Here is an 11,262-nt window from a genome sequence, read left to right on the forward strand (position 1 = left end):
CCGGGTTTATTTTTTGAAAACACAGTGATTTTAGTTTACCACCTCAGTGAGTCCTTTGATTAGATTAGATTAGAGATACAGCACTGAAACAGGCCCTTCGGCCCACCGAGTCTGTGCCGAACATCAACCACCCATTTATACTAATCCTACACTAATCCCATATTCCGACCAAACATCCCCACCTGTCCCTATATTTCCTTACCACCTACCTATACTAGTGACAATTTATAATGGCCAATTTACCTATCAACCTGCAAGTCTTTTGGCTTGTGGGAGGAAACCGGAGCACCCGGAGAAAACCCACGCAGACACAGGGAGAACTTGCAAACTCCACACAGGCAGTACCCGGAATCGAACCCGGGTCCTTGGAGCTGTGAGGCTGCGGTGCTAACCACTGCGCCACTGTGCCGCCCAAAATACAATGTCAGAAGTGGGATGTACAATGTCAAGTACAATGTCAGAAGCTCACTGCTTTCTAATTGTAATTGCAAATGAACCAATCAGACAGGTTTTCTTAGGTTTAAACAAAAAAGATGTAAGTTTATTAACCTTACCACTCCAACTCAGTTAAAATTACTAAAATACGCGATGCTATCATGCTAGCATGCACATGAGATAAACACACACACAAATAGATAGAGGAGGAGAAAGAATTGGGGCAGGGGGGGGTGGTTTGGGGGGGGTTGAAATAGAGTTTGTAATAAATGGAATTCAGTTACTGGGTGGTAATACCCATGATACAATATCCTCAATTCAAGTTAAGGTCTTGGAGTCCTCACTGGGGCCCTGTGCACAACTTCAAGCTTGCTTCTCTGGTACCAGAAGGCCAAATATATGCTTTGCCTGTAGTTTTGAAGCATAGAAACTGCCACTGTGGTTTTCCTGGGACTTTGCTGGACAGAGAAACAGAGAGAAAGAGACCTTCCATCTCCTTTCTGTTCAAATTACAGTCTGTCCTTTCTGTGTGGCACAATTCAAAAAGACCTCCAAGTCTGGCCAGCAGGTAAGTCATGTGACCATCTCTGTTTGAAACAGCAGCCTCTTGGGGGGTTGTTGACTTCAAAGCTTTCCAGACACACTCAGTGGGGGGTGGAGTGCTGGCTCATACACAGACAAGATGTGGATCATAAAACAAAATACTGCAGATGCTGGAAATCTGAAATAAAAACAAGAAATGCTGGAAATACTCAGCAGGTCTGGCAGCATCTGTGGAGAGAGAAACAGAGTTAACGTTTCAGGTCAGTGACCTTTCATCAGAACTGCTGATGTGATGTGGATCATCACTGTTGCCTGGACCAATCTTGTTAATTAAATCAGAGCACTCCCATTGTCTCTCTATTCAACTGTCTCTCAGAATGCAAATGTGCATTTTCAGCTGTTCAGCTCTGTGGTCTTTTTAAACAAGTTATGTGCAATGTCCAGTAAAAAAAGGTTTGAGTAGTGTCCATATGACAAAATTAATATGTTTCTATTTGGCAGGTGTGATTTCCGTCACACACCAGAATTGCAAATGTATGACTTGAACAGAATAACCAGCGAGACAAGTTTCTTCTGATAACTCACAATCACTTTAATAAATTATCCACAATCCTTAGGAAAGGGCTACACTCAGCAATCACAAGCTACAGTTGCAACTACAATTATGTGACCCAAGTCCCCGTCCTGTTAAAAAGGCTGAACCACCTATTGCTAACTTAATTTCCTAACTTAATACTTACAATCACCCCTCGGTTGGTCTGCCGATGGTGTTCGTAGGTCCCTCAATGGAGTTTTTTCTTTTATTTCCAAAATATACTTTATTCATAAAAATCTGTAAAAATTACATTGCCAAACAGTTTCCAAACAGCACCAAAAAATACAAACATTGCAAGGGAGATCAGTTTCCTTCAATACTGTCATGAGTTTCTTCCCAACCCTTCCGTTTCACAATTGTCATGTCAATTACAGTTTTACATTTACAGCAATTGAGAATATTAACGATACAGTTCGAGGGGTTTCCCATGGATCCAGCCCCTCAGTCCAGCTTGGTGGGGGGACCTTACACTGTGGTCTTTCCCCATTGAGCCTTTGCTGCGGCTGCCCCAAGCTTTAGTGCGTCCCTCAGCACGTAGTCCTGGACCTTGGAATGTGCCAGTCTGCAACATTCGGTGGTGGACAACTCTTTGCGCTGGAAGACCAGCAAGTTTCGGGCAGACCAAAGGGCATCTTTCACCGAATTGATAGTCCTCCAGCAGCAGTTGATGTTTGTCTCGGTGTGCGTCCCTGGGAACAGCCCGTAGAGCACAGACTCCTGTGTTACAGAGCTGCTTGGGATGAACCTTGACAAAAACCACTGCATCTCTTTCCACACCTGCTTTGCAAAGGCACATTCCAGGAGGAGGTGGGCGACCGTCTCTTCCCCACCACAGCCAACGCGGGGGCACTGTGCGGAGGGGGCGAGACTTCGGGTGTGCATGAAGGATCTGACGGGGAGGGCCCTTCTCACCACCAGCCAAGCTACGTCTTGGTGCTTGTTTGAAAGTTCTGGTGATGAGGCATTCTGCCAAATGACTTTGACGGTCTGCTCGGGGAACCATCCGACAGGATCCACCGTTTCCTTTTCCCGTAGGGCCTTGAGGACATTCCGTGCAGACCACTGCCTGATGGACCGGTGGTCAAAGGTGTTTTTCCGCAGAAACTGCTCCACGAAGGATAGGTGGTACGGCGCCGCCCAACTGCATGGTGCGTTCCGCGGCAATGTGACCAGGCCCATCCTTCGCAACACCGGGGACAGATAGAACCTCAGCACGTAGTGACACTTGGAGTTTGCGTACTGGGGATCGACACATAGCTTGATGCAGCCGCACACGAAGGTGGTCATCAGGATGAGGGCCACGTTGGGTACATTTTTCCCGCCCATGTCCAGAGATTTGAACATCGTGTCCCTCCGGACCCGGTCCATTTTAGATCCCCAGACGAAGCGGAAAATGGCTCGGGTGACTGCCACGGCGCAGGAGTGGGGTATGGGCCAGACCTGCGCCACGTCGAGCAACAACGTGAGCGCCTCGCACCTGATGACCAGGTTCTTACCCACAATGGAGAGAGATCGCTGCCCCCACATGCCCAACTTTTGTCTTACCTTGGCTACTCGCTCCTCCCATGTTTTGGTGCACGCCCCGGCACTTCCGAACCATTCCCCAGCACCTTCAGGTAATCTGACCTGACGGTGAAGGGGACAAAGGATCGGTCAGCCCAGTTCCCAAAGAACATGGCCTCGCTCTTGCCGTGGTTAACTTTGGCTCCCGAGGCCAGTTCGAACTGGTCGCAGATGCTCATCAGTCTGCGCACGGACAGCGGATCCGAGCAGAAGACGGCGACGTCATCCATGTACAGGGAGGTTTTGACCTGAGTGCCTCCGCTGCCTGGGATTGTCACCCCTCTTATGCTCGCATCCTTCCTAATGGACTCAGCAAAGGGTTCAATACAGCAAACAAACAAGACCGGGGACAGAGGACAGCCCTGTCTGACTCCAGATTTGATCGGGAAACTTTCAGATTCCCACCCGTTGATTGACACTGCGCTACTGATGTTTGTGTAGAGCAGTTGGATCCAATTGCAGATTCCCTCCCCAAACCCCATTTTGGAAAGCACGTCCATCATGTAGGTGTGCGATATCCTGTCAAAAGCCTTCTCCTGGTCCAGGCTGATGAGGCAGGTGTCCACCCTCCTGTCCCGTACGTAGGCGATCGTATCCCTGAGTAGCGCGAGACTATCAGAGATCTTCCTGCCGGGTACAGTACAGGTCTGATCGGGGTGAATCACCAACTCCAGAGCAGACTTGACTCGACTGGCTATGATTTTGGACAGAATCTTGTAATCAACATTAAGCAGTGAGATGTCCCTCAATGGAGTTGACCAAACTCTACTATCTTCCTTGACTGCCTGTAGGAACAAACCCCAATAGTCATTTACATTTATACCATTTTCTTGCTGCTGACTAGGCCATCTCGTCTCCAAATTTGGCAATGCTCCAAACCTTTAGTTCTGATTGGCAACTTATGTCTTCATTATTGATATTCCTTTTCTTACAAAAAGGTCTTCTGCAAAAGACAAAGAATCACCCATTTCCCGCTGATAATCGCTTTCAGAAAGGCCAGTCTTTCACACCTCTTCAATCCTTAGATTTACACAGTATTTGAGCCCATCTCCTTCCATTGTCTTGTTCTTAAGGGCATCAGGCGCTAATTCCTCCCTCTATTGTGGTTGCAAAACATATATGCTTATCGCGCCCTTTAATTTCGACTGGGCTATGGGTCACTGACCCGAAACGTTAACTCTGCTTCTCTTTCCACAGATGCTGCTGAGTGGTTCCAGCATTTCTTGTTTTTATATGGGCTATGTGACTGTCTGCTTCCATTGAAACTTGCAACTTCAGCAGAATCTCAAACAAGGAGTTAATCCTGTGTTGTCCTCCACAGGCACATGTGGAGGTTTTTCACTTTTTAATGCCAGTCATCCAGATGGCAGAAAAAATATTTCCAGTTTCAGTCAGGAGAATTAAAAAAAATATTTGTAAAAAATGCCATGAAACTCCATAAATATGGGCTCTGTTGCACCGAAAATAATATTTGTAAATTTGCTGCCTTTTCAGAACATATATTCAGGTGAGCTTTCCAATAGAGGGATGTGGAGTAATGTTAATGAGCAGCAGAGGGATCCGTTGGAAGTTTCACTGAAATGGTGTCAAGAATCAGGGAAAATCAAGTGAGCATAATGAACAACAATTCGTATTTATATAGCATCTTTAACATAGTAGTTTTTTTGTACACGAGATGGTAGTGGTGATGGTTGAGACTTCAGATATCCGTTCCACAGTGCCACATTATGGCCAGAATCTGCAACTACAATGGTGACCGTTGACAGAACAAACAGGAACGGAAATTGTTCTTTCTTAAATCATTCTCAGGATGTGGGCGTCGCTGGCAGGGCCGGCAATTATTGCCGATCCCTAATTGTCCTTCAGAAGGTGGTGGTGAGCGGTCTTCTTGAACCGCCGCAGTCCATGTGGTGCCGGTAAACCTACAACGCTGTTAGGAAGCAAGATCCAGGATTTTGCCGCAACGACAGTGAAGGAACGGCGATATAGTTCCAAGTCAGGATGGTGTGTGACTTGGAGGGAAACTTGCAGGGAATGATGTTCCCATGTTTCAGCTGCCCGGACCTTTTTTTTATTCTTTCATGGAATGTGGGCATCACTGATAAGGCCAGCATTTGTTGCCTATCCCTAATTGCCCTTGAACTGAGTGGCTTGTTAGGCCATTTCAGAGGGCAGTTATGAGTGAACCACGTTGCTGTGGGTCTGGAGTCACATGTAGGCCAGACCAGGTAAGGACGGCAGATTTCCTTCCCTAAAGGACATTCGTGAACCAGATGGTTTTTTACAACAATCGATGATAGTTTCATGGCACCATTACTGAGACTAGCTTTCAATTCCAGATTTTTATTAATTAATTGAATTTAAATTCCACCAGCTGCCATGGGAATTGAAATCCCCAGGGAATTAGCCTGGGCCTCTGGATTACTAGTCCAGTACTATCACCACTATGCCACCGTCTCCCTCAGACCTGGTGAGTAGCATGGTAAATGTTGACACAAATATGTGAACAAATATCAGGGCAACAGGGAATAACGTGTTGCCCGAAGCAAGATTATATTTTAATCATGTATATTTTTTCATTTGCTTTTGATAAACATAAGGCATGTCTCCCATCCCCAGTTGCTCTGAGGGCATTTGGAGTCAGTCATAGGATGCGGGACTGGGGTGTGAGTGTTATGACCTCAGTTGAGGTCGCTAACTTTTAAGGCTGCGTTTGCTGACAACACAACCACTAGGTGGCGCTGTACTGGCACATGCGCAAATGCAGCCTCGTCCACTGAAATGTTACTGCCTGTGACATCTCAGGCAGCTGCCACGAGCAAGAATGGCGCTGCTCAATTTGTCACAAAAACCGAATTAAACCCAAGCCCCCCCTCAATGGCTGCGATCGTTGTTCCCTGCCACTTCTCCAGGCAGTGAGGAGGGGATCGATTGGCCAAGGGGGTGAAGCAGCCAGGCCAGGAGCGAACGGCTGGGGGTGGGGAAGGGGAATCGGCGAGGCCGGGAACAAGTGGCTAAGGGGTTGGAGAATGATGCAGGAATTGAGCAGCCGAAGCGGGGAACTGTTGGGGGGGGAATGGAGGCGGTGATTGCAGGCGTTGTCCTTGCGTGGTGACATCAGTATGCACAGGCGCAGATTCATTCTGGCAAGCAGGCAAATGTTTAGACGCACTGATTTCATCAGTGATCACTCTGCACATGCTCTGCGTTGTCAGGAGACACTCCGAACTTTAAAACAAGAGATATGAACTCCCTAGACCGATTAAAGAATCACACAAAATTTCACATTTTGAGACTTCTACAAAAACAATGAAACTTCAGGGCGGCACAGTGGCGCAGTGGTTAGCACCACAGCCTCACAGCTCCAGTGACCCGGGTTCGATTCTGGGTACTGCCTGTGTGGAGTTTGCAAGTTCTCCCTGTGACCATGTGGGTTTTCACCGGGTGCTCCGGTTTCCTCCCACAGCCAAAGACTTGCAGGTGATAGGTTATTGGCCATTGTAAATTGCACCTAGTGTAGATAGGTGGTAGGGAATATGGGAACTGTAAGGTTAGTTTAAAATGGGTGGTTGTTGGTCGGCACAGACTCGGTGGGTCAAAGGGCCTGTTTCAGTGCTGTATCTCTAACTAAATAAAAATCTGCATTAACTATTCAGTACTTACTTAGTAGGTAGCTAATACACTAAATTACAGACACCATGGGCTGAATTTTATTGGGGCGGCGTCCTTTGAACTCAATGGCGCGCCCGCATTCGCCGGCTGCCACCGAGCACGCGGGAGTTCATTTCCATAGAGGCTGTACGCTCCACCCCGCCATATTACGTGGGGAGAGGCGGGACATTCAGCACAGCAAGAGTTTTGACAGTTGTGCAGCAAGTGCTGGGGCCCTATTTTAAGCGCCCCAGCACCTGCTTCCAGACAGCTGTCAAAGAAAAACCTACCTGACTGCTGAAGAGTGGGGCTGCTGTCAATCTGGCAGAAAAGCAGAAAGTGCTGCAGAAATCCAGCAGGTCAGGCAGCATCTGTGGAGAGAGAAGCAGAGTTAACTTGTCCAAGTTCACAGACCTGACCTGCTGAGTGACCCCAGCACTTTCCGCTTTGCTGCCACATACTTACCCTGCTGTGTCCCAGTGTCCTGTGAAGTTGCGATCCTTCTCTTCCATTCAAGTGTAACATTCCCTCTTGTAGGCGTGCTGCACCTGGGTGAATAATCTTAAATTTGCACATTCCAGGACGTGAGATTTAAATACACCATAAAAGATATTATAGGGGTTTACCGAGAACACACTGACACAAATGGGAATGCACAGGTGTCATAACAATGTAAATACGTCTTTCACTAAAGGTTCCTCACAAACATGTGTGTCCTTTTCTCTGTGCGAATGATGTGTGCCAGCGTCACATCCCTTTGCACCGTTGGCCCTTCAAGAGAGCCAACATATGCAATAACATCATTGCCATGTCACCATTACACATGAGCGTCCCCAAGGATACAGTGACATGGACATTGGCTCAGTCAACTGCTGCCTCTAATGGTTTACACAGGGATGGCTACAGATGTGGACTGGTGCACAGCAGGTGAGCGAGGGTGATGTGTTACTTGCAGAGCTCATGTCAGTTCCTATGGAGCAGGCAGCCTTTGTCTGATGAGCCACTTCCGTACATCCCTAGCTCACTGCTAGCCCTGCGTGCAGAGCCTGGGTGCCATCTGTCCTCCCATGCGTCTTTATTGGTGTAGGTCCTCAGCATCCTCATAATGCGAGGAGTAATCCTGTTGACGTCTCTCCTCATCATGCCAGGCCTGGCCCCTATTGGTTGCGTAGTTGTGCAGAGCAGCAAAGAAAGGTGCTGGCCTTTTCGGCCCGTTGTACAGGGCATCACCCTATCCATACAGGCATTGGAGGCGCTCTTTCAGCATGCCGATCTCCTGCTCAATGGTGGCTCATATAGCTCAGTGGCTGGCATTGTATCTCTCCTCTGCAGCAGTGATGGAGTCTCTCACGGGTGTTGGGAGGCACGTCTACAAAGGATAGCCCTTATCTCCAAGAAGCCACTCCTCCATCTGAGCCAGTTCAGTGAACAGTGGTGACAGCCGGGACTGGCACAAGACCCAGGTGTCATGGCAGTTGCCTGAGAAGCGGTTACACATTCGCAGCAAACATCTGCGGTGATCACATACCAGCTTCACCCAGATTGAGAGGGCTCCTTTAATGGTGACGTCTGCAGGTGGTAGCCTGGCGGGAGGCCTGATGGCCACATGAGTGCAGTCTATGAACATTACAACCTATGGTTCTCCAGCAATGGTGTCAGAACCAATGGCTCGCTGGGCCTGGCTGTGTCAGTCCGTCCTGAAGCAGATATCCTCACCGGCCCTCCGGTGCAGGGCATTGGTGACCTCCCTGATGCAGCGGTGCACTGCTGACTGTGTGACCCCACAAAGGACTCTGGTGGGCCCCTAAAAGGCTGCAGAGGCATCAGGCTTGAGAACTGCTGCCACTATGAGGAACAAAGACATGGGATGTCCACCGAAGCCCATGGGCTGCAGGTCATCCTTGAGCACGGCACAGAGATGTGTCACCACCCTTTCTAAATGCACATTCGCCACTGACACTGGTGCTGAGACATCCGATGGCATGTCATGTGACGCCTGTAGATGCACGACAAACGTAATGGCGAGCTGCCCTTGGGGGCTGCTGCTCACGACTGGGGGCCTCTACGTGGATCATTCCTGCCTGTTGGTATTGCCTTTGGTGCATACGGATCCTCACGTGCAGAGGATCACACAATGTAGGATGAGCCATACCTATTTCCATGTGATAAATAAAGTTGAACCCTGCATGTATTTGAAGGTTCCGAACAGGGCAGGGGTTGGTGTTGATGGGTACATCAGCTGCTTTCCTGGATCAACTATGTGGCGTGCCATGGCATTGCCCATCTTGGCCAACACTCAGAGTGGCACAGCATGACCACATCAAGATCCTACCAGCTGAATTGATTGCCCCCACCATCCATAAAACCTTAATGCTCCTGCCCTTTCTGGCACCCTCCCCACACACTAGTGTGCCTAGTGTGCCATAGCTCCCTCAAAAACACAGAGCGTACATTGTTAACAGAGGGATGGTACACAATACCTCCCTTCATGCCAGCAGAGCTTTCCCACCAGTAATCCCAGACCCCCTTCCTTTCGGAATGCAGAGTGAGACCCCTGTAATCCCCCCTCCTCCCTTTAGGAATGCAGAGTGAGACCCCCGTAATCCCCCCTCCACCCTTTAGGAATGCAGAGTGAGACCCCCGTAATCCCCCCTCCACCCTTTAGGAATGCAGAGTGAGACCCCCGTAATCCCCCCTCCACCCTTTAGGAATGCAGAGTGAGACCCCTGTAATCCCCCCTCCACCCTTTAGGAATGCAGAGTGAGACCCCTGTAATCCCCCCTCCTCCTTTTAGGAATGCAGAGTGAGACCCCCGTAATCCCCCCTCCTCCCTTTAGGAATGCAGAGTGAGACCCCCGTAATCCCCCCTCCTCCCTTTAGGAATGCAGAGTGAGACCCCCGTAATCCCCCCTCCTCCTTTTAGGAATGCAGAGTGAGACCCCCGTAATCCCCCCTCCTCCCTTTAGGAATGCAGAGTGAGACCCCTGTAATCCCCCCTCCTCCTTTTAGGAATGCAGAGTGAGACCCCTGTAATCCCCCCTCCACCCTTTAGGAATGCAGAGTGAGACCCCTGTAATCCCCCCTCCACCCTTTAGGAATGCAGAGTGAGACCCCTGTAATCCCCCCTCCTCCTTTTAGGAATGCAGAGTGAGACCCCTGTAATCCCCCCTCCACCCTTTAGGAATGCAGAGTGAGACCCCCGTAATCCCCCCTCCTCCCTTTAGGAATGCAGAGTGAGACCCCCGTAATCCCCCCTCCTCCCTTTAGGAATGCAGAGTGAGACCCCCGTAATCCCCCCTCCTCCCTTTAGGAATGCAGAGTGAGACCCCTGTAATCCCCCCTCCTCCTTTTAGGAATGCAGAGTGAGACCCCTGTAATCCCCCCTCCACCCTTTAGGAATGCAGAGTGAGACCCCTGTAATCCCCCCTCCTCCTTTTAGGAATGCAGAGTGAGACCCCCGTAATCCCCCCTCCTCCCTTTAGGAATGCAGAGTGAGACCCCTGTAATCCCCCCTCCTCCTTTTAGGAATGCAGAGTGAGACCCCTGTAATCCCCCCTCCTCCCTTTAGGAATGCAGAGTGAGACCCCTGTAATCCCCCCTCCTCCTTTTAGGAATGCAGAGTGAGACCCCCGTAATCCCCCCTCCTCCCTTTAGGAATGCAGAGTGAGACCCCTGTAATCCCCCCTCCTCCTTTTAGGAATGCAGAGTGAGACCCCTGTAATCCCCCCTCCACCCTTTAGGAATGCAGAGTGAGACCCCTGTAATCCCCCCTCCACCCTTTAGGAATGCAGAGTGAGACCCCCGTAATCCCCCCTCCTCCCTTTAGGAATGCAGAGTGAGACCCCTGTAATCCCCCCTCCTCCCTTTAGGAATGCAGAGTGAGACCCCTGTAATCCCCCCTCCTCCTTTTAGGAATGCAGAGTGAGACCCCTGTAATCCCCCCTCCTCCTTTTAGGAATGCAGAGTGAGACCCCTGTAATCCCCCCTCCACCCTTTAGGAATGCAGAGTGAGACCCCCGTAATCCCCCCTCCTCCCTTTAGGAATGCAGAGTGAGACCCCCGTAATCCCCCCTCCTCCCTTTAGGAATGCAGAGTGAGACCCCTGTAATCCCCCCTCCTCCTTTTAGGAATGCAGAGTGAGACCCCTGTAATCCCCCCTCCACCCTTTAGGAATGCAGAGTGAGACCCCCGTAATCCCCCCTCCTCCCTTTAGGAATGCAGAGTGAGACCCCCGTAATCCCCCCTCCTCCCTTTAGGAATGCAGAGTGAGACCCCTGTAATCCCCCCTCCTCCTTTTAGGAATGCAGAGTGAGACCCCCGTAATCCCCCCTCCTCCCTTTAGGAATGCAGAGTGAGACCCCCGTAATCCCCCCTCCTCCCTTTAGGAATGCAGAGTGAGACCCCCGTAATCCCCCCTCCTCCCTTTAGGAATGCAGAGTGAGACCCCTGTGATGCCCCCTCCTCCCTTTAGGAAT

Source organism: Heterodontus francisci, chromosome 13 (assembly GCF_036365525.1).
Source record: "Heterodontus francisci isolate sHetFra1 chromosome 13, sHetFra1.hap1, whole genome shotgun sequence".
In the NCBI taxonomy this organism is placed as follows: Eukaryota; Metazoa; Chordata; class Chondrichthyes; order Heterodontiformes; family Heterodontidae; genus Heterodontus; species Heterodontus francisci.